Source organism: Saccopteryx bilineata, chromosome 5 (genome assembly GCF_036850765.1).
Source record: "Saccopteryx bilineata isolate mSacBil1 chromosome 5, mSacBil1_pri_phased_curated, whole genome shotgun sequence".
NCBI classification, from domain to species: Eukaryota; Metazoa; Chordata; class Mammalia; order Chiroptera; family Emballonuridae; genus Saccopteryx; species Saccopteryx bilineata.
The window spans coordinates 108181477-108206989 of NC_089494.1; the positions used below are offsets into that span (position 1 = coordinate 108181477).

At 44.6% G+C, this 25513-nt stretch overlaps 1 protein-coding gene across 7 annotated transcripts in view; it reads left to right on the plus strand.

Moving 5' to 3' along the window:
* NCKAP5 (NCK associated protein 5) overlaps positions 1-25513 on the plus strand; it is a 1181736-nt gene that overhangs the window by 1155347 nt on the left and 876 nt on the right. The gene's annotated exons all lie outside the window — the stretch shown is intronic.

Sequence of the window (25513 nt, forward strand, 5' to 3'; positions counted from 1 at the left end):
TTCCAAAATGGAAAGTCAGGTTAGAGTCCAAGTTTCCTCCAGTTGCCTCTGGGAAAAACAGTGCTACACTCTCACCTCACCATTTCAATTTTGGGGATAAAAGAACAGTGCTTTGCATACAGTCAAATTAGAGAGTGAACAAGGCATAGAAAGAGGCGGCATGTTTTTCCTGGAGATAGCAGCAGTATTTGTGTTTCTCTCCTGTACCAGCTCCTTGAGAGCAGAAATGGCATCTTAATCCCTGTGCCCAGCTCCTAGCCCAGTGTCTGGCAATAACTCTAGGAACTTGCTGAATGTTTGTCCAGCACTTTTAAAATAAGATCATAGCACCTCGCCCTGGCAGTGATCAAATTCTGTCTGCTCTACCTTTAAAACATATCTTAAATGCAGTCATTCTTCACTGTCTGTTTTCTGCTACTGTGTTAGGCCAAGACACTATGGCCTCCTGCCTGGATGACCGCAGTGGTTTCCTAAGGGTCTGGCCCTTCCACTCATGCCCCCTTGTCAGCCTGTTCTCTATTCGGGAGCCACAGTGTTCCTTAGAAAGAGGAACTCTCCTGTTCAAAATCCTCCCATGATTTCCCTTCACTGAGAATGAAGCCTAAGGTTACTGCCACCGCCTCTGGGGTCCTGTGTGACTGGCTCTTGGATCCTTCTTTACCCTAATTTCCTTCCTCTGTCTTCTCTGCTCCAGCGGCCACGGCCAGGGACACACGAACCATGCTCCCGCTCAGGGTCTTTGCACTCGCTGTACTCTGCTGGTGTCTGCCCCTTCACATCGCTCAAGTCAGTGTTTCTCTTCGTTCAGACCTCCGCAAATAGGCCCTGGCCGGTTAGCTAGGTAGCGCATCGTCCCAAAGCACAGAGCTTGCCGGCTCCATCCCCGGTCAGGGCACATACAGGAACAGACTGATGTTTCTCTTTCTCGCCTGTCCTCTTTTGCTAAAATCAATAAATAAAAATTAAAAAAAAATAAAATAGACCATAGCACCTCTTATTCCTAAACTGTAGTTCTGAGAAAGGAAAGGTGTCCTTGCAGCAGCTGAAGGGGTAGTTTGGTTTTGTAATCGATTAGCTATGAGAGCTTACCTCACACCATCTTCTCTGGGTCTTAAGATTTTTCATCTGGGAAAAGACTAAATTTAGATCAGAGCTTTACACTTACCCAGATCATGGAAGAGCTGAGAAACTAAACAGGAGACACTGAGGCAATTCAGAGATTAGCAGGAAGGGACAAGCGTTCCCTGGGGAGAGAGGGGCAACAGCAAAAGGACGTTGAAACCCAGAAGCTGGAGCATCTAATGGGAGATAGAGCAGTGGAGGGCGGGGCAGTCTGCAGAAGCTGGAGCATCTAATGGGAGATAGAGCAGTGGAGGGCGGGGCAGTCTGCAGAAGCTGGAGCATCTATGGGAGATAGAGCAGTGGAGGGCGGGGCAGTCTGCAGAAGCTGGAGCATCTATGGGAGATAGAGCAGTGGAGGGCGGGGCAGTCTGCAGAAGCTGGAGCATCTATGGGAGATAGAGCAGTGGAGGGCGGGGCAGTCTGCAGAAGCTGGAGCATCTATGGGAGATAGAGCAGTGGAGGGCGGGGCAGTCTGCAGAAGCTGGAGCATCTATGGGAGATAGAGCAGTGGAGGGCGGGGCAGTCTGCAGAAGCTGGAGCATCTATGGGAGATAGAGCAGTGGAGGGCGGGGCAGTCTGCAGAAGCTGGAGCATCTATGGGAGATAGAGCAGTGGAGGGCGGGGCAGTCTGCAGAAGCTGGAGCATCTATGGGAGATAGAGCAGTGGAGGGCGGGGCAGTCTGCAGAAGCTGGAGCATTTATGGGAGATAGAGCAGTGGAGGGCGGGGCAGTCTGGCAGGAGACAGCGTAGAGGAGCAGCTGCTGCCAGGACCCCAGAGCTCACACAGAAGGAAAGAAATGCCTTATTTCACCCCTTCTCCTGTCAGCCAGGCTTCTGCCATTGCCTGCCATTGGCTGAACCTCCCCCGAAGCCAGAGAGAGAGGAATCCTGGGAGCTGTAGCTCCCTGCGACCCAGGGCACAGTGGGGAAGAAGAGAAGAATATATCCGAGAACAAACAGGTAATCTACCAGAAGACAGATGGACGTGGGGTAGGAGAGAAGCAGAGAAGTCAAAGATAACTTCAAGTTTCTGTACATAAGACATAAATATACATACCTCATATCAGCCACAAATACTGAGCTATACCTACCCCATTAACATACAGAGACTCTGATTTATGAATGTGTGCACACTCAATATACACTTAATACACACAGAGAGATATATATTAAGCAGGGGTGGCACATAGCCTTTGTCTCAAATGCTGAGAACATTTAACGAGCGAGGTGGCCTGCATTACTGTACAGAGAGGGACTCGGAGCCTCGCCGTGTTCAGGGGAAGTGGGTTACGGAGATCGGTAAGCAGTCCTGCTCCATGCACGCACACGGGAGAAGGCGGGTGCCACAGGAGCACAACACACCCGCAGCAGGAGGCAGGGTGAGCAAGCCCCTCTTCATAAAGGGCTCTCTGTTGTTTTCTTAAAGATCCTGGTAGCAGCCTGTCATGAACCCCTGTAGAAAGAAACAGCCATTATTACACACGTGTATGGAAGACAGATATTCTCCTTCCCCCTCTCCTACCAGGAATTTGAAGAAAACATCACCTTTTTCAGTCCGCTCAGTGGATTGTCCATTATACTCGTGGGAGTGCATGGCAACTCACACCAGCTCTGTTCCCTTGGGCCTTTCATCTTTCTGTAGATGGATCGAGGCAGCTCATATCTTGGGGCCAGCTCTGAGTTCATGGTCTGTTATGAGGTTAACCTAGAGTGAATGTTGTGTGCTCACTTAGATGTTGTATGGCATTGCCCTCTAATTACAGCCCTGTGCCCTTCCAGCGACTTCCCTGCCTGCTCGGGAGTCAGTCCCCGCTGGTGACCAGCCCCTCAGGACAGGCTACCGCGGGTAGACATTGAGGATGCTCTGTTCCTCGGGCAAGTTTTCCATTTGGGATGGGAAATTCAAATAGGCATTGCAAAGAAAACTCCAGGACCTCTTTGGAAAGCAGTGTTTGTAACTAAGTCAAGTGCTCCTCCACCCAAGAGCCAGGCCACGGGTCCCCTGTCTGCACCTCCCCCTGGCGGTGGTAGCTCGGCTTCCCACATGCACATCTGGCAAGCTGAGTACCACGGCCTCCTCTCCCTGTCTTCCCACGCCTTGATATGTGGGAAGACCTGTTTCATCTCCCCAGAATGAGAATTTGGGGGATTATCTTTAATTCTCTGTTGATGCCTCGGGTGAATATAAATTCTTGGTTTAACTAACTCTGATAGCAAATTTATGTGGTTATTCCCATAAAGTGAAAATCTTAATTTTTTTGTTTTTTTTTTTATCTCCAGTGGAATAACAAGTTATTTTATTATTCAAATGGGGTTCACTTCTTGCTGTTTTCAATACGATTTTTAATAAATATGTAAATTTTTAAATTAATTTACAGCATACATTGGGAGGCATGATTTTGGAAATGACAAAAATTTGATGGATTGTAAAATTATGCCCCTTAAAATCATCAGTCACAGTGAACAGGATGTACCAACCTCTTATAATTTTATAGTTTTTTCTTCATCTTATCTTCTGTTAAGGACTCACTTAAAATTGATTATAAAACAGTGTATTTCTCAGGCCATAGTTCATTCACAGATTAATTAGATTTTCCGTTAATATCCCGTCATTGTGTGGGACGGGAGCCAATGGTAGTCCTTCAGAGTTGCGGGAGAGAAACCCTGATTGCTGGTCCCAGATGACTGAAGTGAGCAGCACCAGTCACTAATCACATTCAGACCCCATAGAGGAGGACATCCTTCACCACATCGCTTTTCTAGTGGGCTCACTAGCAAGCGATCTTTATTGGCTCTGACCAAGAGACCAAAATGCAGGTAAACATTTTTGTGAGGGGTGATTCTTTTTTCTGTTGTTTCCTTTGCTTAAAATGACATTTCTGTACCAGAGTCTGAAAGCAGCAGAAGGGTGAGTGTGAGTGGTTGTGTGAGAGTGTGGTTGTGTGAGCGTGATTGTGTGAGAGCATGGTTGTGTGAGAGCGTGGTTGTGTGAGTGTGGTTGTATGAGTATGGTGGTATCAGAGCGTGGTTGTGTGAGTGTAGTAGTGTGAGCATGGTGTGAGAGCGTGGTTGTGTGTGAGTGTGGTTGTGTGAACGTGGTAGTGTGAGCATGGTTGTGTGAGAGCGTGGTTGTGTGTTAGCATGATAGTGTGAGTGTGGTTGTGTGAGAGCGTGGTTGTGTGTGAGAACATGGTTGTGTGAGAGCGTGGTTGTGTGTGAGCGTGGTTGTGTGAGAGCGTGGTTGTGTGAGAGCATGGTGGTGTGAGCGTGGTGGTGTGAGAGCGTGGTTGTGTGAGAGGATGGTGTGTGAGAGCGTGGTTGTGTGTGAGAGTGGTAGTGTGAGAGTGGTAGTGTGAGCATGGTTGTGTGAGAGCATGGTTGTGTGAGCATGGTTGTGTGTGAGAGTGGTAGTGTGAGCATGGTTGTGTGAGAGCGTGGTGGTGTGAGAGCGTGGTGGTGTAAGAGTGTGGTTGTGTGAGCATGGTGGTGTGAGAGCATGGTTGTGTGTGAGCGTGGTGGTGTGAGAGCATGGTTGTATGAGCATGGTGGTGTGAGAGCGTGGTTATGTGAGCGTGGTGGTGTGAGAGCGTGGTGGTGTGTGAGAGCATGGTTGTGTGAGCGTGGTTGTGTGAGCGTGGTGGTGTGAGCATGGTTATGTGAGAGCGTGGTTGTGTGAGCGTGGTGGTGTGAGAGCGTGGTGGTGTGTGAGAGCGTGGTGGTGTGTGAGAGCATGGTGTGTGAGAGCGTGGTTGTGTGAGAGCGTGGTGTGTGAGAGCGTGGTTGTGTGAGCGTGGTTGTGAGAAGCGTGGTTGTGTGAGCGTGGTGGTGTGAGAGCGTGGTGGTGTGAGAGCGTGGTGGTGTGTAAGAGCGTGGTGGTGTGTGAGAGCATGGTTGTGTGAGCGTGGTTGTGTGAGCGTGGTTGTGTGAGCGTGGTGGTGTGAGAGCGTGGTTGTGTGAGCGTGGTTGTGTGAGCGTGGTGGTGTGAGAGCGTGGTTGTGTGAGCGTGGTGGTGTGAGCGTGGTGGTGTGAGAGCGTGGTGGTGTGTGAGCGTGGTGGTGTGAGAGCGTGGTGGTGTGAGAGCATGGTTGTGAGAGCGTGGTTGTGAGAGCGTGGTTGTGAGAGCGTGGTGTGTGAGAGAGTGGTGGTGTGAGAGCGTGGTTATGTGAGCATGGTGGTGTGAGAGCGTGGTTATGTGAGCATGGTAGTGTGAGAGCATGGTTGTGTGAGAGCGTGGTGTGTGAGAGCGTGGTGGTGTGAGAGCGTGGTGTGTGAGAGCGTGGTGGTGTGAGAGCGTGGTTGTGTGAGAGCGTGGTGGTGTGAGACCGTGGTGGTGTGAGAGTGTGGTTGTGTGAGCGTGGTTGTGAGAGGTGTGGTTGTGTGAGCGTGGTGTGTGAGAGCGTGGTTGTGTGTGAGAGCGTGGTTGTGTGAGAGCGTGGCGGTGTGTGAGAGCGTGGCGGTTTGTGAGAGCGTAGTATGTGAGAGCGTTGTTTTGTGAGCGTGGTTGTGTGAGTGTGGTGGTGTGAGAGCGTGGTGGTGTGAGAGCGTGGTTGTGTGAGAGCGTGGTTGTGTGAGAGCGTGGTTTTGTGAGAGAGTGGTGTGTGAGAGCGTGGCGTGTGAGAGCGTGGTGTGTGAGAGCGTGGTGTGTGACAGCGTGGTTGTGTGAGCGTGGTGGTGTGAGAGCGTGGTTGTATGAGAGCGTGGTGGTGTGAGCGTGGTGGTGTGAGAGCGTGGTTGTGTGAGAGCATGGTGTGTGAGAGCATGGTTGTGTGAGCGTGGTTGTGTGAGTGTGGTTGTGAGAGGTGTGGTTGTGTGAGCGTGGTTGTGTGAGAGCGTGGTGTGTGAGAGCGTGGTGGTGTGAGAGCGTGGTGGTTGAGAGCGTGGTGGTGTGAGAGCGTGGTTGTGTGAGAGCGTGGTGGTGTGAGAGGGTGGTGGTGTGAGAGCGTGGTTGTGTGAGAGCGTGGTTGTGTGTGAGCGTGGTTGTGAGAGCGTGGTGTGTGAGAGCGTGGTTGTGAGCGTGGTTGTGTGAGCATGGTGGTTTGAGAGCGTGGTTGTGTGAGAGCGTGGTTGTGTGAGAGCGGTGGTTGTGTGAGCGTGGTGGTGTGAGAGCTTGGTGGTGTGAGAGGGTGGTGGTGTGTGAGCGTGGTGGTGTGAGAGCGTGGTGGTGTGTGAGTGTGGTGGTGTGAGAGCGTGGTGGTGTGAGAGGGTGGTTGTGTGAGAGCGGTGGTTGTGTGAGCGTGGTGGTGTGAGAGCTTGGTGGTGTGAGAGCATGGTGGTGTGTGAGCGTGGTGGTGTGAGAGCGTGGTGGTGTGAGAGGGTGGTTGTGTGAGAGCGTGATGTGTGAGAGCGTGGTGGTGTGAGAGCGTGGTGGTGTGTGAGAGCGTGGTGGTGTGAGAGCGTGGTGGTGTGAGAGCGTGGTTGTGTGAGAGCGTGGTGTGTGAGAGCGTGGTTGTGTGAGAGCGTGGTGTGTGAGAGCGTGGTTGTGTGAGCGTGGTTGTGAGAGGTGTGGTTGTGTGAGCGTGGTGGTGTGAGAGTGTGGTTGTGTGAGCGTGGTTGTGTTAGCGTGGTGGTGTGAGAGCATGGTTGTGTGAGCGTGGTGGTGTGAGAGCGTGGTGGTGTGTGAGCGTGGTGGTGTGAGAGCGTGGTTGTGTGAGAGCGTGGTGTGTGAGAGCGTGGTTGTGTGAGAGCGTGGTGTGTGAGAGCGTGGTTGTGTGAGCGTGGTTGTGAGAGGTGTGGTTGTGTGAGCGTGGTGGTGTGAGAGCGTGGTGGTGTGAGAGCGTGGTTGTGTGAGCGTGGTGGTGTGAGAGTGTGGTGTGTGAGAGCGTGGTGTGTGAGAGCATGGTGGTGTGAGAGCGTGGTGGTGTGTGAGAGCGTGGTGTGTGAGAGCGTGGTGGTGTGAGAGTGTGGTGGTGTGTGAGAGCGTGGTAGTGTGAGAGTGTGGTTGTGTGAGAGCGTGGTTGTGTGTGAGCGTGGTTGTGTGAGAGCGTGGTGTGTGAGAGCGTGGTTGTGTGAGAGCGTGGTGGTGTGAGAGCGTGGTTGTGTGAGAGCGTGATGGTGTGAGAGCATGGTGGTGTGAGAGCGTTGTTGTGTGAGTGTGGTTTTGGTATATGTGTGTTTGTGTAGATGTCCATGGTTAGAAGGCCTGGACTTAAATATCTTTTGACAGATATCCCTTTTTGAAGTTTGCTAGTCATTTTAGGAGCAGCCTTCAGTATTACGATTTTTTAAAATTCCTTTAATACCACCCAACAGGCATATTTAAGACACGGTTTGTCAGTAACTTCTTTAACTCAGACTCAAGGAAAATTATTTTTTTTTTCCAGGCACTTAAGCGAACTATAGATACACATGACAGGGAAACCATAGGCACTGAATCCAGCAGAGAGAAATACCTGCCCTCTCACATTTAATGAACTGAAACTCGGGGTTTTCACAGAGTTGAGGAAAAGACAAGTATCCTCCCCACCACTTCTACACTCACTACCTTCACTGGTGCCAGTTTTGATGTGTGAAGAATTGCTATCTGTCCCGTTGGTCTGTTTCTGCCACCCTGCAGTCCTCTGGGTACCTAAGGATGCAGCCCAGGCCACACACCTAACCAGGTGACCCCAAGGTTTCCCTTTGTCCTGCATCCGAGAATGCGGTCACTCCCAACCTCTCAAAAACTTATTGTATTCTTTTTTTTTTAAAGATTTTATTTATTGATCTTAGAGAGAGGAGAGCAAGAAAGTTAGAAAGAGAGAGAAAGGGATGAGGGAGGAGAGGGAAGCATCAACTCAGAGTTGCTTCCTATATGTGCTCTGACCAGGCAAGCTCGGGGTTTTAAACCGGCAACCTCAGCATTCCAGGTAGATGCTTTATCCACTGCGCCTCCACAGGTCAGCCAAAAAAACTTACTGTATTCTTTAAGGATATCCAATACTTTTTAAATTCCTCTGAGTATTCTCAAACCTCCATTCTAAGGCAATTCCCCATTTTATTTTGTGCACAATGAGGATTTATTTCTCCCTTCAGGTAAAAATACTTGGATGTTTTAAAGCCTCACTAACATACTAGTCTTCTCCTTGCTAGATGATATAACCCCCGCTTATCTCACGCGCTTGCAACTCTAACTTTGGTTAGACATACTCTTTGAAAGTCATATGTTAATCAAACTTTTTTTTTTCAAAAATCTAAATCTATTTTTCTATTTACTTACTGGGGAAGTTATTATTTCACTTCCCAAATAAAGGAAACTTAAATGTCTTCTGGGTGATTGGACCATTAGCCATCCCTCAGAAAATAAATGAATGTTCCCTACCAGACAGCATCTTGTCCTTGGAACTCAGTCACTTTCAGAGAAAGAAAAGAGTGTCAGAGGGGTGAAATATAAGCAGAAGTTATAGAGGAAAAAAAAAAGATTGGCCAGAAAACAGGAGAGACAATTAGCATCTTTCCTTCATTCCACTAACCTTATGAACCTTCCACGTGGCAGGCATGTTCGGGCACAAGGACTGCAAAGATAAGCAGGGTCACTGGAGCCCCGTGGGAGGCCGGGCGGCGCACTCCAGAGGCAGAGCAGGGCTTGCTGGGGCCCTGAGAGCATCTGCCCGGGAGAAGGGACGCAAAGCGTCCTGGGCAAGGCTCCTGGTGAGAAAAGCATTCGTGGGCGTTTCCCTCCACTGAGGCTCCAGGGATGAATGGGCGTTTCCCTCCACTGAGGCTCCGGGGATGAATGGGCGTTTCCCTCCACTGAGGCTCCAGGGATGAATGGGCGTTTCCCTCCGCTGAGGCTCCAGGGATGAATGGGCACTGGCCAGCCTGAAAACAGGGGAGCACATTGTAGAGAGAAGTAGGTATGTGAGCCAGGACTCAGGGACATTAATGGCCTATCTGGGCTCAAAATTCCGCCTGTTGCCACCCTTTACTGAGCTGGCTAAGCAACATGTTTGGTCCCTGGCTGCATGTTACTGACTTGTCTTCAAGGGATTGCTGAGCAGTTTCAATTTGACCTCTAAGGCCTGGGATCATTTGCATACTGCTGACTTTGGAGATTGCTTTTCTACCCTGGGCCCCACATGACCAGGCTACAGCCTCATTGAGCCCATTGAGCCCTCAGCCTCCTGGCCAAAGAGAGCATCCTTTCCTCCTCCCCAATCCCTTCCCCTTTCGTGGAGGACCTACATCTTTGAACATCTCTCCATTGCATCACTGGCTTCTCATTTCGACATGGAGGAAGTGCTCACTACTGAACCTGCCATGTTTCTAGATAGTGACCTTAACCCTTTGAGTAGTGAGGGTTTTTTTATGGTTGCTGACTCCCAGGAGTGAGTTTTGTTTTGTTTTTTTCAAAAAATGAAATTAGTTCCAGTTCCTATGTTATTAACTTAAAATCATGTTTGTTTGATAACCAATTTTTGGAAACAAGAAGAACATACATTGCCTTTTTTTAATGTTGCCGTCTTACATGTACGATCGTACTCTGGATGGTCAGGAGGCATGAGGATGTACATGACCATTCGTACTGCTCAAAGGGTTAATACAATGTATTAAAACACCCTACAGAAGGCAGTGGTGTGCTATGCAGAGAAGAGTACACTACAAGCCTGTGGAAATTCACAGGATCTCCATCGTGAAACTGGTTTTCATTAATTCTTATCCTCCATGAGGATAAGTTCAAAAGTTCTTATTGAGGAAAGGCCCATTTCAAAGCAACTTTGGTAACTTGCAACCGACCCTGCCTCAAGAAAAATACCCTGAAGTGTGTGCTTTGCTGATGATGCATCAAAGGCACGGCCCTCCCCGCCCCCTCTAGCCGAGGGGCGGACAGAAAACCTGTGTACAATTAAAAAAAGCAGCTTCCATTTACCTACTTTGCTTAGGTTCTGGCAGACCAGGCAGTGGCCCAAGTGTTGGGTGTGAGTTTACAGATACCAGAAAGTTCTGCCACCTGCTATCCCTAAAGCTTAAAGATTGGCTTTTGATGTTTCACATGTATGTTTTGTTTTGGGTTGTTGGTTTTTATTTTGAGAGGAGACAGCAAGGAATTGAGGACCATCGTGGGGTATTTAATGTCTGGTTCAAATGCACTTGCCCCAGGGTGGCGGATGCGGACTGGGTGTCATTTTGCCAGTACTGCAGGCAGCCGCGCTGGGGCTGTCACCCAGGAGAATCAAAAATTAATACAAACAAGTTCTGTTTGACCCATGCATTTGTTTTAAAACAAGCATGGGATGATTTCCTGTAAGATTTCCAGATTTTTATTTCTCATGAAAAATCAGAAGTCTCGCAACACTGAGCACACACACCCTGGCGGGATAAAACTCAGCTGGCTCCCAGGCAGGAGGGGCAGTGACTGCGGGCGGGGCCTCTGCGGCTGGAGTCCGGGCTCTGCATCCTGGCTCTGCCTGGCTCCTCGCTGCGGTGGGGCCTTGGGCGAGACACCACGCTCCCGTGCCTCCCTCTCCTTGCGTATTAAATGGAGTAACTGATAGTACCTGTCCTCTAGAGTTCTGTCCTGACATTACGGCAATAGCAAGTACTACATAGGGGTTTGTTATATAAGCAGTAGTGGCCCCTCTAAACGGGACCATGACCTTGAGGGCACCACAGCGCCCACTGCCCACTCATGCCATTCATATATTTGTGCTCTGTCAGACCCTGCACAGCGCCCAAGACAATGGCTTCTCTTCCCTGGTTCTCGCCAGGCCATCCACCGACCATCTACGGGGAAAAGGGGGAGTTTCAATAAAGATAAGAAGGAGACTGAAGGGCAGTATATGGGAAAGATCTGGTATCTCCTGCTGAGGTCAAAGTCTGAGTCTTTGCTGAGCCATGAGAGGATGGCCAGACAGATGACTTAAGCCCTGAAAAGCTGGCCCAGTGTTGCCAGGCATCCCCAAAGTGCTTGAATCGTAATCATGGGGAAGTTCCTGTTTCAGCTGCGGCTCTCTACCTACATTGTGAGACCTTGTGTCCATGGGGGGAACAAGGGAAAGGCTCTTTTCACTCCCTGAGCATCTGCTGCTTAGTGTGAAGGGGGGCGAGGGAGGGGGGAATTCGTTATGATTAATTTTAGCTCCTGGACCTCGTAAATCAGAGCTCTGTTTTTCTAGATTGTTGGAATGTAGCATTAAACAGAGCTTCCTTTCCTTAGCTGCTCACAAGTCAAGAGGTTTAAAACGTGCTCTCCCTGTCACCAGCAAAACATTTACTTCCAACACTGCTGGGTGAAGGACTTCGGTGTCTCCCCCAAGGGCACTCCAAGGACGCTGCCGGGAGTCCTGTTGGATGGGGCGGCTGGTCACACATCAGTATGGGCAGCTCCATTTCCCTGGGAACATGCTGCCTCCCAGCCTGGTGAACGTACTGATGCTTTCACAAACATTTTACCTCAGTGCGATATTCTCCTTGCGGCAGGAGAGAGTCCCTCTCATTATTTATCTTGACTGTTTGATGGGCCTCCTTTGAGAAGGTCATTGTCTGCAGTGGCAAAATAATCATGGAATTTCTGGACAAGCTGGCCAAAGAAAAAATGATGCATTATTTCAAAATTATTTTGCCTTCAGTCTCCCAAATGGATGAAGGCTTCTAACAAGATGTAAGAGTGAGGAAGGCTTAATTTGAAAGGAAAAAGGAGTTCAACCATTACATTTTTAGCTCCACTGTAATATAACAAAAGTCAAGGTGGTCCATCTGTCCCCCCATGGTCTTGGTTGTTATCGTACTAGTCTGTTTGCAAAGAAGGCCTGCCTGCCCTCCTTCCCTTCTCCTCCATTTGGGCTAATGAGCTTGGGAGAATTGTTTTGGTTCTATTTACACAGTATGCCCTCCCTCTGGTCTCTTTTGCAATGTTGGAGCAGGTAGCATATTCATTCACACAGATTCATCCTGACCCCACGTATTCTTGTCACGTCACACAAAATCGTGCATCTTCACAGCATAATATATATTCCTAGGGGTGGGTCATGGGTGGGGGAGACTGCTTAGCTGCTATGGATGGTACCATGAACTAGACTAAAAGGCAGTTGATAATACAACTAATGCATCCATGTCTGGTACTGAGACACCTATTATGTTGGGTTATTTTTGCAATAAAATTTGTTTGGCATTAGTGCAAGCCAGATACCCAGAATGAGGCAGCTTGACTGATAAAGATACTGAATTTTAAAATGAAAACTGGAGAGGCTGAGTGATCAATATGACCTTGGCTCCTCACAAGCCAAGTGACTTATGGAAATAATGGAAAGACCCTGTGAACTATTTTGCCTAACAGAAAGGGTTTAAATAATATTTTAAGAAAAATCAAAAGCAGACATCCCCTGGCCTTCTCTGCAGATTAGATCTGGAATGAAGGACCCTGAGTTGCACAATTAACTATTGATTTTGTTGATCCATATTTAATTCACATAGTAATCAACTTGTGTTTACACAGCCATGTGGGGCACACATTCTTCAGCTGGAGGGAAGCACCTTTCACTTTTATATTCATTTAAAAATTAAATTGTTCTGTGCATGTGAGACAAAAATAAAGTTTATTTTTATTGTAGCTGATGGCTGACTTAAACCTCATCAAGTGGCATTCAGACAGCATAGGTGGTTCATGAAGAGAATTCCTTTTATGATGCAAATGCCAGTTTGCCAGCTGAATATGCTATAGGAGGTGGAGAGAGCAGGAAAACCATCTGCCTGCAGCCTGGTGTTTCGCCTCTGTACAGTTTAATTTCTTGATTTGATGCACTCAGTGCTATTTGGGAATTTAGCACCTGAATAGTCAGTTTTGTTGCTGCTCCTAAGAGTGTCATTATTGTCATGTTCATACATCTTCATATCACCAAGTTTCCCCCATCGTAAGGAGCCTAGGGCCCATTTGAGTAAATTGCCTGAGATGGGCTTAGGCTAGGTGAAGCAATGCTTGCTGGCTGAAGGAAGCATGTAAGAGTCTGTGCTGTCTATCGCAGAACTGCTCTTTTCAATAACGTTGAACCCCACGAGAACCTCACTGCTTTGGCTCTTGCTGCCGGATTTCCAGGAAGTGATGGCACCTGGCTGCCTCACCTGACCCCCGGCCAAGCCAACCTGGAGGTGTGACAGAAAGTCCCAGATGACTCAGAGTACAGCTACCAGGATGGCCATGAAATACGAATCCTGCTTTCCACGGGGAGAGAAAAACTGCTTCTGCCAAAGTAAACGATGGTCGGACATTCATTACCCAAGGGGCGCCCTAGAACTTCAGGTGAACCTGGAATCCCAGAGGCTGTACCACTGTTAGTGTGTCCAGCCAGTGGTTCTCAAACTTTTTGAAGTCGGGGTGCATTTAAAATCCTACAAATAATTGTAGGTGCACTATATACAAATTTCTGAGAAATATGTGATAATAATTAAGTTAAATATTAAAGAAAGAAATATAAAGTCCAAGAGTGCTTTTATGGTAATTAAATGAAATAAATACGACAAAATTAAATTTATTCTGACATTAAAAACCATTTTTATGTTACATTTTTTGAGTTATGCTTTTTAGAATTCATAAAAAAAGGGGTTAAAAAAACGACAAAAAAAGTTATCTTTTTATATATATAGACACATTCTTAGTAAGATTTAGTAAGTTCAGCAGGTCTTGGCATGAATGTGTTAAGTTTTTTCATTCTTGTGTTTATGAGAAACATGAGCCTGATGTGTCCTAGCGATTTCTTTAATGTTTGGGCATATATTTGAAAGGCAAACTCTCATTTCCTTGTCAATACATTGAAGAATTCCTCTCTGTTTACTCTTAATTGTGTTGAGTGCAGAAAACCCCCACCATACATATCATCTAACTTTACACCAAATACAGGATAGAAGAAACTTGCCTCCAGTCTTTCTGGGGAACATGGGGGGTAGTGTAAACAATCCAGCACCACAGCTTAACAGCCTTTTGCAACCTAATCAGGCAAGTGAAGTAGGGGATTGGGCAGACTGTCAGCTTACAGCCAATTCTCCACATTTTTGTCCCCCAAAAATCTAAACTCCAAAAACCCTGTTTTCTGGTCCCCAACAGGCACATATTTCTCTGGAATACCGTAGGGAGCACCTGTAAATCTTGTAGGGCGCACCAGTGTGCCCTGGCGCACACTTTGAGAACCATTGGTCTAGGGGGTGGAAAGCGGCTCTGACATTGCAAGACAGGTGAAAGTCAAATGACCTCATTTTATATGCCTGTTCATCAAGGAAAAGCAGACATTATAGAAAACTTGGTCAAGGCTGTGAGCTCCAGAGGAAATGATGATGGTGAAAATAGATAGAATAGCTACTACACTTATTAATATGCAGTGGGTAGCAACTCTAAGAGACACAAGACATAGTGTCAGAATCAAAGAAAGAAAGCAAAATAAAAACTAATCCATGGCCTCACAAAGTGTATAATCTAATTGAGAAGTGAGAAATTGATAGAGAGAAAGAGAGAACCTGTATAATAATAGAATGGATATAAGTTCAGGGTCACACGGACAATTTGGCTATTTAGGCTAGGAGTTCAGAGGGAGAAACACCCTGGGGATAAGGTATTATAGAAACAAAACCAGCAGCTCTGAATAACAACAACAAAAAAAAAGGATCAAGTTATAAAACTTGGTTACTATTGACAACAGCATGGATTATAGAAAAGAGAAGACACTCCAGTGTCATGTTGAATTTTAGAGATAATTAGGCCCAGAAAAGTTAAGAAAGAAGTATATAAATAGTTATTAGTTAACCTGTGGAAACACTGGCCTGAAGGATGTTACAGACGAGAAATGAAGGATGGTCAAAAGAAGCTGAGCAAGTTTAGGGAGCTATTTCAACTAGGGTATAGAGGCACATCCTCAACTTTGAGTTTTACAGGCTATTTATACTCCAGTTGCCGTTATCAGGCCAAACAGCAGGATAGATAGACTGTTCTCACTCAGTTCTCAGGGATTTGTGTCCTCATATAGCTAAAGCTTTGTTCTATGTCGATATCATATTAAAGAATCCTAAATGCGTATATCCCATGGAAGCAGTAGATTTGTCTGATACCATTGTATCTCCAGTGTCAATCTAGTACATGGTAGGTCTCAATAAATACCTGTTGAATGAATAAATAAATGATGTGACAGGAGCAGCATAATCCCTATTGAAATACTTATTACACACTGGTTTCTGGTTAGATCATATAAATCTTTCACCTTTTAGGTACTTATTAAAAGTTGAAGGAATGTTTGTCACTGTCATCCTGTGACAAAGCAAGGGACAGAACGCAGGATGAAGGCAGATTCCCAGCAGCCCTCTCCCAGCGAGTACATCCTGTTCCAGGACCCCCGGTGCTTACTGAGTAACGAGGAATAAGACCACCCTGCGATCACTACTGTATGCTAAAATGCAAGGCAGAACATAAAGCTTCATGTTCCTAAATATTTAGAACAATTCCCACCAGGAAATTGTTCTCTTTAGTCCAGAGATTGATAAATTGGTGCCGATTCTGAGTTGCCCTGGCTCTCAAGATTCAATATGTCAGACATCCTTGGGAAATAACTTTATCCAAAAGAAAGACTGACTGGCCCTACAACTGAAACGGGATTGCATTAGGAGATTAGCTACCTAAACCATGAGTAGAGCGAACATTCTTACATCCACAAATATCAGCGTGTTTCCTGGAATTAACCCCAGCTCACAGTTCCATTGGATTCCATGTCTGTTGTAAAGTGCCTAACAGATTGGATGTCATAGGGCACTGTGATTCCTAAAGGGTCTTCTACCAAATTCTGGTAGAAGTAATTTCAGGCTACTAATTTTTATAGGTTAATGAATAATACAGAATGTTTCTCCCTGGCTTTGGTATTGGCAGCATACTTTTTTGTTTGATTGTTTTTGTTTTTGTTTTTGTATTTTTCTGAAGCTGGAAATGGAGAGACAGTCAGACAGACTCCCACATGTGCCCAACCGGGATCCACCCAGCACACCCACCAAGGGGCGATGCTCTGCCCATCTGGGGCATCGCTCTGTTGCGACCAGAGCCACTCTAGCGCCTGAGGCAGAGGCCATGGAGCCATCCCCAGCGCCCGGGCCATCTTTGCTCCAATGGAGCCTTGGCTGCTGGAGAGGAAAAGAGAGACAGAGAGGAAGGAGAGGGGGAGGGGTGGAGAAGCAGATGGGCACTTCTCCTGTGTGCCCTGGCTGGGAATCGACCCCAGGACTTCCACACGCCAGGCTGATGCTCTACCACTGAGCCAACTGGCCAGGGCCAGCATACTTTATAATAAAAATCTTTCCATTTTCAGGTATAATTTTATGATGTCCACCGTTAGGATGGTATTGGAGATGTTTCTTTGAAAAGAAGAACTTTCATGAAAAAAAAAAGTATAAAATATTTTACACTCATGATCACCCAAAAAGTTTATTTTATTTTTTCTTATAGGAGCAGACAAACATCTATCACTCCAAAGTGAAAACAGCTACATGCTGCTAGAATACACAGATGGCTTCTGCATGCTGGGTTTTCCTCTGACCAAGTTCATGGGCTCTTTAAACTACAGACACACTGGCTCTAAGTCAGACAGGACCCAGCTTGCTGGTTAGATAGTTATCATATTAAAGACATGAAATGATGGAAAGATTAGTCCCAAAAAATGGCTGACTGATCCCTTAAGTCAAGGGAGTAGTGGATGTATTGTTTTTATTCATAATGATGCAGCCCTACCTGTAGTGGTGCAGTGGATGAAGTGACCTGGAACACTGAGGTTGCTGGTTCAAATCCCTGGGCTACAAGTTGATGCTTCCCACCTCTCCCCCCTCTATCTTTTTCTCCCTCTCTTTATCTCTCTCTCTCTCTCTCCTCTCTCTAAAAAAATTAACAACTAAATATCTATTCATACTGATGCCTGTAAATTAAAGGCAGAAAAGCCTGACGCCCTTGCTTTTATCAGACAGAATCATTAACTTGATACTGTATTGAACAGATTTAGAAGATCCCAGTCCAGAAACTGTTCAATTCTCATTCCTGAGTAAAATTTTAGTAAGCATTATTATGCTGGAAGACGAAAGGAAATCTAACAACACAGATAAGCACGGTTCATTTAGTTAAGCTAATTATACAAGCCAATGTCAATGAGCTGGCTTGTTTTCCCAATTCCAGGTCAGGATAAAACAGTGTAAATTTTACTGTTGAAGAAATTGACCCATATTGATCAAATCTGATGCATTACTTAAGGTATCAGCCTAGATTTTAAATTAGATTTGTGGATCCATCTACCACTCTGGAAAACAACAATAAAAAGATACAAGTTTTCAAATGGACATTTCAAGTGATAGCACTAACATTAGAATTTACAGAAATCACACACATGTCCTTTGCATGTTCATATAAAATTTTCATCAAAAATTATAATCCCACACCTTTCCTGTTCCCAAGTGCCTTCCTCTGCATAAGCAAAGTTTGTGTTCCTTTTCTCTCTTCCTGCTGAGCGACCTGACCCCACATCTCCACCAACTTTCTATATATGAGAACATTTCTCTTCCATAAAATGGTTTCTCGTTCCTTCTATCATTGAGGTGTAGTCTTTAATGTTCTTTGCGGCCATTGTTTACCTCCGAGCTGAATTACTTTCCCTTCCACAAGGTGTATTATTTTCTAGTAACCCTAAGCTTCCTACTGACCTTCTCTCTGCTTGCTTTTTTTCCCCAAAAAAAAGTAAGCTCATTCTTTTCCCTCTGGGTTAAAGAGTTCCAGCAGAGGTCATTGAAAGTCATTGATCAAGGTAAAGGACAGCAATATAGTTAATAATACAGTCATAAAAAGCACATCTCCACTGAAAATTACTCTTTCCCTAATAAAACCAGTTTTCCCTGGAGATACTAAAGAACCTTCAGGACCCCAGTGAAGACACAGAGAGTGCCCTCCAGTGCCAAATTTATCTCCCAGCCTGTGGTTGGGTGGAGAGCGTGGCTCTCTATTACTGATGCGTCACATTAATTTTTTAGAAGGGCAAGAGAAGAGTAATGTGTCCAGCTGAGGTAATGGAGAGAACTGAGCACTGGGAGAGAGTAATTACCCAAGCTGGAATTTGACCAGGTTAACAGGGTTAACACCACAGCTCACTAAGAAAGCTGGAGAGTCTCTAGTGTTCACCAAAGGTCACTCCATCTATTTTATGTCTCAGCCAGAGAACAGCCCCGTCAGGAATACAGGGAGAGGTGGCATTAGAGAGATTAGCGAGTGCCTCTGAGAAAAGAGAAATGACTTAAGCTGCACCTTTTCCTTCGAGGTTGGCCTGCCCCCAACAAATATCACTTAACACAGACTTTGCAGTGTGCACCAATCTTCCACTAAGAGACCCTGGATTAAAATGCCTCCTTTGTATTTCTGCAAAAGAGCATAACACACAACTCTGCCCTGCATAGGTCTTCCCAGGGCCCAAGGTTGTTCAGCAGAAAATGCGTGGGGGAAATCACACCTTCAACTTGAACCCAGAACCCGGATGGCCAGACTGTCTCCCTATATATGGTTTATTGTTTCCAAATGGAAGTGGTCCTATCTTTCACATCTGCTAAAGCACTTCCCTCCTATTTTCCTGCCCATGGAGATGTTTCTCTGCTCAACCCAACCACTGCAGTCTCTGAATTTTCCTGCATCTTTTATTCTTAATTTAAAAAAAAAAAATTGTTTTTTAGGCTTGACCTGTGGTGGTGCAGTGGATAGAGTGTCGACCTGTAATGCTCAGGTCATCAGTTTGAAATCCCGGGCTTGCCCAGTCAAGGCTCACAGGAGAAGCAACTATGAGTTGATGCTTCCTGTGTCTCCCCCCCCCCTTCTATCTTTCTCTCTTCTGTCTAAAATCATTAAACAAAAGTTTTTAAAAGAAAAGTAAGAAACACTATTTGAAATTTAAAAAATTTTTAATTACAATTAAGTGACAAAGCATTTATAGATTTATTTTTTTTTCAATTGTTGCTTTCTGTATCTTCTTTGCCCTAATGCAGGCATCCCCAAACTATGGCCCGCAGGCCGCATGCGGCCCCCTGAAGCCATTTATCCGCCCCCCATCACACTTCTGGAAGGGGCACCTCTTTCATTGGTGGTCAGTGAGAGGAGCACTGTATGTGGCGGCCCTCCAATGGTCTGAGAGACAGTGAACTGGCCCTCTGTGTAAAAAGTTTGGGGACCCCTGCTAATGCATATATGTTCATTTAAAATGTGCATAAATGGAATGTCATGAGAAATGGTGACACTTCTTAATTTCGGGAGTTTCCATGAGGAGGGAGCTCCCTGGGGTGACAGTCCTGGCATCCCTGAGCCTTCTCATTGGCTTCTCAGGAGAAAGCAGGGTGGAGGTCTAATCAGCATGTGGGAGACCAGCCCACCTGCTGCTCTTCCCCCCTCCCTGGGGGCAGGCTAAGGGAAGCACTTGTTTGGTCTGTTCCTCACACTGTAGGGCAGCACCTTGCAACACCGTTCATCTCATGGCACACATTATCTAATTACTAGAATTCTATGGCACACCAAAATATATCTTCTATTTTTTGCTGATTTGACAAAAAAAAAGGCGCTATACTTTTCATTTATTCATATTGGACAGCTATTGTGTTGTTGACTGTTGTATTTTTCTTATTTGACAATCTAAGGGAAAAGAGATCAGTGCCTCTAAATAGTCAGGTTTTGCATGTTTTAAAATTCTTGTGGTACACTGGTTAAAAATTGCTGCTGTAGGTTTTCTTGAAAGACACCTGCCCCAGCCCAGGACTGCTAGGCACTAAACCTGCCTATTTCTGGGACCAGTATTAGGAAACCCACTTCTTTGCAGATAGAAACCTCATTTTATTTTCCAATGCAAATTTTCTCAAAAATAAAGCTGATACTTTAGCCTCCCAATCATTTAGAACTGGAGAAGTGAGTTATGTACTGTGCCACCTCAAATCCTAATAATAGATGCACAGAAGACACCTGCTGAAGAATATTTTAGAGTCTTGGAGCTTTACAGACCAGGAAGAGCCTAAAAAACTTTAATATAAAGAAACTCAGGTTCAGAGGGGTTACACAGCCTATTAGCCCAATGGCAGGAACTGAAAACTGGTTTCCAAATTGCCTAGTGATTAAGTTCCCAACTTCTGTAGTCAGACAGCTTCTTCTCAAACTCTGATTCCCTAACTTACAGTATTAACCATGTGTATGTGGCCCAACGCTTATACCTCTCCATCCTGTGTTTGCCATTTGTATGATAGGAATGACAAAAATACTGTCTCATAGGGTTACTGTAAGGATTAAATGAGATAATTCATGAGATGTACTCAACCCAGTACCTAGCATGTGGTGAAAACAACTTACATATGTAGCTATTATTTCCTACCACATATTGCTGAACTGACCAGCAGTGACTCTCCATAGCCACAAAGAAATAAGAATTCATGTTGATGAAGATACTGTTTACATTAATTTGTGCTAAGAGTTCCCAGTCCTCTTTGTAAGTATGTGTGCCCAGCTGAGGAATGATGCTCAGTTTCACAAGTAGATTTGAATCTCTTTCTGACATTGTCCAGTAGACATATGAACCAATATTTTCAAGATATAATCAACTGATGGAAACTGCTTTGAAATAATGAAAGAGTAGCTTTCATCATGGAACAATAGTTCATTGTACTACCTCATGAATTTGCTACTTGTTTCTCCCCTACTATGGGCAGGAGTTTCTGGCTGTACATTTATAAAATGTATGTCTTTGAAGCTGATATTTTTTCCTGGTTTGTCACTTGAGTTTTTCTGTATCGCTTTCTATAGTCTTCCCATCTTTCCCGTATAGCAATGGTACATATTGTCTTCTATTCTATCCTTCCTGGTGTTTAGGATGTTGGTCTAGGCAGGGTCTCTACTCCGTGATTATTGTTGACTATGGAAGAAAAGTGCTATGTGTTTCTGTGTTGAAAATTAAGAAACCAAATTTCCAGGTCTCATTTCATCTGGCTTTGAAATCGTGTGAACCACAAATTCCATAAATACCTCAGCTAGAATACAGCTGACGTCAGCCTCCCTCACCTTCCAGGCTGATGGAAGAACAGTGAGATCATGATGGAAAAACTCTTTTGGAAATAAAAGCTATTTATTATTTATAACCCAGGTTACAAATTATTTATAACCCCAAGTTATATGCTGGGCTGATTCTTGCCTTAGTCTGGTTGGGGGGGGGGTCTTCAAACCCCATGGGATAGATGTATCTCTGTGTTTCTGTCTTTATAGTAATTCTGTCCATTGCAGGACTAAGAGGGTGAGAGATAGACTATCTGGTCAAGTACTGGACCCGAGTAGATTGCAGATTGGTCCACAGAGGCAATAGGAAATTTCTTGGAATGCCTTCCCTTTTACTTTCTGTATATTTTAACCCTGTTCACCCTTTAAAATCCTTCCAAGAGCCCCTCCTCTATGAATCTTCCTCTGAGTATCAAGACCATACAATTATTCATACAAAGCCAGTCACATAGTAGATTGATTTGATTGATTGACTCTTTGACTCAAGGAATTAAGGTATAATTCTCACAGTATTTCTGAAGACTATGCCATTATCTACTTGCTTGAATCATCGCTAATAATGCTGTGGTAATTCTAAGGACAGGAAAATATATTAAAATACTTGAAAATAAGAAAGCTATTTATTTTAAACTAGAAAATATAGTCTAACCTGCCCTGTTTAGCCCTACTTTTGTTCCTAAATGCAATAAAAGGTACACCAAAAAGTGAACTGTACGACTGTTGCCACCTATAGGTGACAACTGTGGTATATTAATTTTATCATAATTCTAATAGAGCATAATATACAAAGGGAATAAAGATATTTTATGGAACCTGCATAATCATCTCCCAACACTAATCTTTACTGGGTTTGTTAATATTATTGTTGATGTTCTGTAATTATTATTTTAGATGCTCCTCTTAAAGATAATTTGGCTGATATTTGTAAGGTTCTTTTCCAGGATAGAGGTTCAGAACTTGGGCCCTGCAGACAGACTGCCTCAGTTCAAATCCAGACTCTAAGACTCTACCACATACTATACTACATGACCTTAACCTTCCTCAAGCTTTGATCACCTGTAAACGGAGATACTGAAGACACACCTACCCATAGAATTGATGGAGGATGAAAACAGATAATCTATGCAACGTGCTTAGCAGGGTGCCTGCACAGACCAGGCACTCACACGCTGATGGATACTAATCATGGCAAAATGCAGATTAGCGTGATTAGTTTGCAAAGCACCTTTGCATACACTTGCTGCAAACCAATGAGCACTGTTTGGTTTCCATTCAACAGGTCACATCATTAGCACATTACTGTTTGACTCCAGCCCCTCCTTATATTTTAAATTTAAGTATTATGTGACTTCAAATTTTAAAAAATACCTGAGATCTGACAAGACAATATTGAGGCTGGTTTGGTGTGTTTTTAACTGCAATCAGGGAAGTCAGCTACCTTAGTGCTTTTATATAATACTTAGCTGGCAGGACCACTGGAGAACCCAAGCCAACAGTAGAAACTCTACTGATGCTAGAGAAAGCTAATCCATCATCAGGTGTCCATTGAGAATCTACTGATGATTTAGCATTGGGTTAGGCCAGCGATTCTCAACCTTTTTCATCTTATGGCATACATAAACTAATTGCTAAAATTCTGCAGCACACCGAAAAATAGATTCTGACCAAATAAAAGGTATACTTTTGATTTGTTCATATTGGACAGCTGTTATTGTGTTGGCTGTTGTCATTTTTGGGTGAGGGGTGGATCTAAGGGAAAAAAGATCAGTGCCCCTGACTGAATAGTTAGGTATTGCATGTTTTAAAAATATTAACGGCACACTGGTTGAAAATCGCTGGGTTAGGCATTTCGGAAGGAATCTGATGGGGGAAAAGGGAGATGAGGGTATCTGTTAGGGCATAAAAAAGAAGTATAAAATATGACCTCTAACTCAGAAGTTGAAACAATGCAAAATTGCAATTTGACATAAATAGTGTATGTGTGTGGGGGGGTGGGTTATTATTGTTTCATTTTTAATATAAACAAAATCAAGAGATTTTAAATATAAGCAAATACTGTTCTAGATTTATAGCCTCACCTTTAAAATTATAGCCTCACCCATGTTTCTGCACAGCAGCGGTAAGCTAAATTTAAGTACAGGCATATCTCATTTTATTGTGATTCACTGTGTTGCACTTCACAGATGTTGCATTTGTCATGAAGTGAAGGAAGGCAAGAACCTCCACCAGCAAAAAGATTACGAGTCACTTTGTTGCAATGGTCTGGAACTGAACCCACAATATCCCACAAGGTTTACCTGTAGCTGCTCCTGCCTTTAAATTAGACACACTCTCGTGAGGTGACCACAGTCCTTACTGCTCCCCATTGCCTCCCAACAGTGAGGCAAATGCCAGTTGGTCCTCATGGTCACTCTTGCACTGATATTGTTCCTATAGTCAGAAAATATTTCTGTATCCACCTTTCATCAAAAGTGTAAAAATATCAATAGAAGACTGGGAAGATTATGTGATTTTTCTTAAAATGAGCCATTCATTTCCATCACCTCCTTGGCCAATGTAGGTGTTGAAATATTTCATTGAATAATGCTGTTATAATTAATTGAAGAAACCAACCCACAAGCATGAAGCGTTTAGCAAACATGATGCACTATTTACATCCAAAAGACAATGGATATTTCAATGATTAACACATCTCTTTCCTCATTTCTGTGTTAATACACTGAATTATACTTGTCACCTCCTTTCTAAGACTACAGTTCTTCTAGAGACTTAAATTTTAGCATGTCTGAGAATCACCTGGGGAGCTTGTTGAGAATTTGTGGAGCCTTAGCACTTCTGATGTAGCAAATCTGGGCGGGGCTAAAGAATGTGCATGCCTCACAAGCTCTGAAGTCATGCTGATGTTGTTGGCCTGGGGATTGAGAATCGCTGTTCTAGTATGACTTCTGTCTTACTATTATTTATTTATTGTACCATTTAGTGAGTACCTCTTACTCTGTGTGTGGGTCTCAGGGTGTTGTAGTTCTAATTCGTACATCTACCCTGAAATAAAGGTGTGTCTTATCACCATTTATACTTGAGGAAGGATACACCTGGGAACTGACCCAGCCAGTGAAACGCACACCCACCAAGTCAGCCTCAGGTCTGTCTGCCTCCAGAGCAGATGTTTTTCAGCTGTAAATCCTCAGCACCAAAACCTTCCACCTGCCTCATGTTAGTATCTCTAATAGATGTTTATTGAATGAATTTAAGATCCACTTTAGCCAGAAATAGGCAAGGAAAACCTTGTGGTTCTTGAGTGAAGAAAAAGAGACGCTATTTGGGCAAGGAGAAAATTGCATTGACTGCACTTTATTTACTCACATTTAGTATAATCAAAGCATTTCCTACTCTCTCCATGCATTTTCAGTATTGTACTATATAATTCCTTGTTTAAAATGCCTAAAATCGACATGGCATGAATAGGACTCTTGCCTGGAGCTGTTACTAATTATGTAGGCACTTTTCTGTGATCAGCTAGGCATCTGTTCCTCGGCCCACGTGCAGTTGCAAGGTAACAGTCCGAGATTGAATATTAGCTCTGTAAGTCATGTTCTTGCACATAAATAGTATAATGAAATAAGCACCACTCCAAGGATGAGTTTTCTAGAATTCCCGTAGAATTACACCCTTTTTCATAGCACAGAGAGAAAATCAGTCTCAGCCTGCTTTTGGTACACTGAAGTCATCCACTTCCGTACCTTTTTCTTTTCTCTTTCTATTAAATATTTAACATATGAGAGTACATAGGCTTTGGCTGGGCCTGTTTTCCCCTGAATCAGAACACAATTTCTTCATTTCACTGTATGTCCATCGTAACAATGTGCAGGGTGGGCTGGGGGAATGAACCACATATGTTAGAGCCTTGGACAGTAGTCGTAGAGATGGTTTGGCAAGTTAAGTGGAATATTTGGGTGACAAAAAAAAAAAATACAGGACATCTTGTCATTTATTACATAAGAGCATGATAAAACAAGAGCGTGGAAGACAGCCAGACAGGAACTCCAATCCTGTTCTTTATGACTTCTTAGTGACCTTGGACAAGCAACCTTGTCACTCTGAGCCTTGTTTTCCTCTTTAAAGTGGGGATTTATAGCTTGCAGGTTTGTGAGAGGCTTATAGATAAAATATGTTCAATGTCTTTTACATAGTGGGTGCTTAATAAATGGTTAGCTATTAGGATCATCTGTAAACCCTGTCTGTACTTCTTCCTGTGTTTGGATGGAATTTTTGCATTAAAGAGGAAAAGATGAGAAATGTGTTTGTGGCTTTGCCACACTTGTTGCTTTTTGTATCTGCACCTCCTTCTATCCTCTCGCTGCAGAGCTTAGAAGCCACTGAGCAACTAAATATATTAATGTTCACAG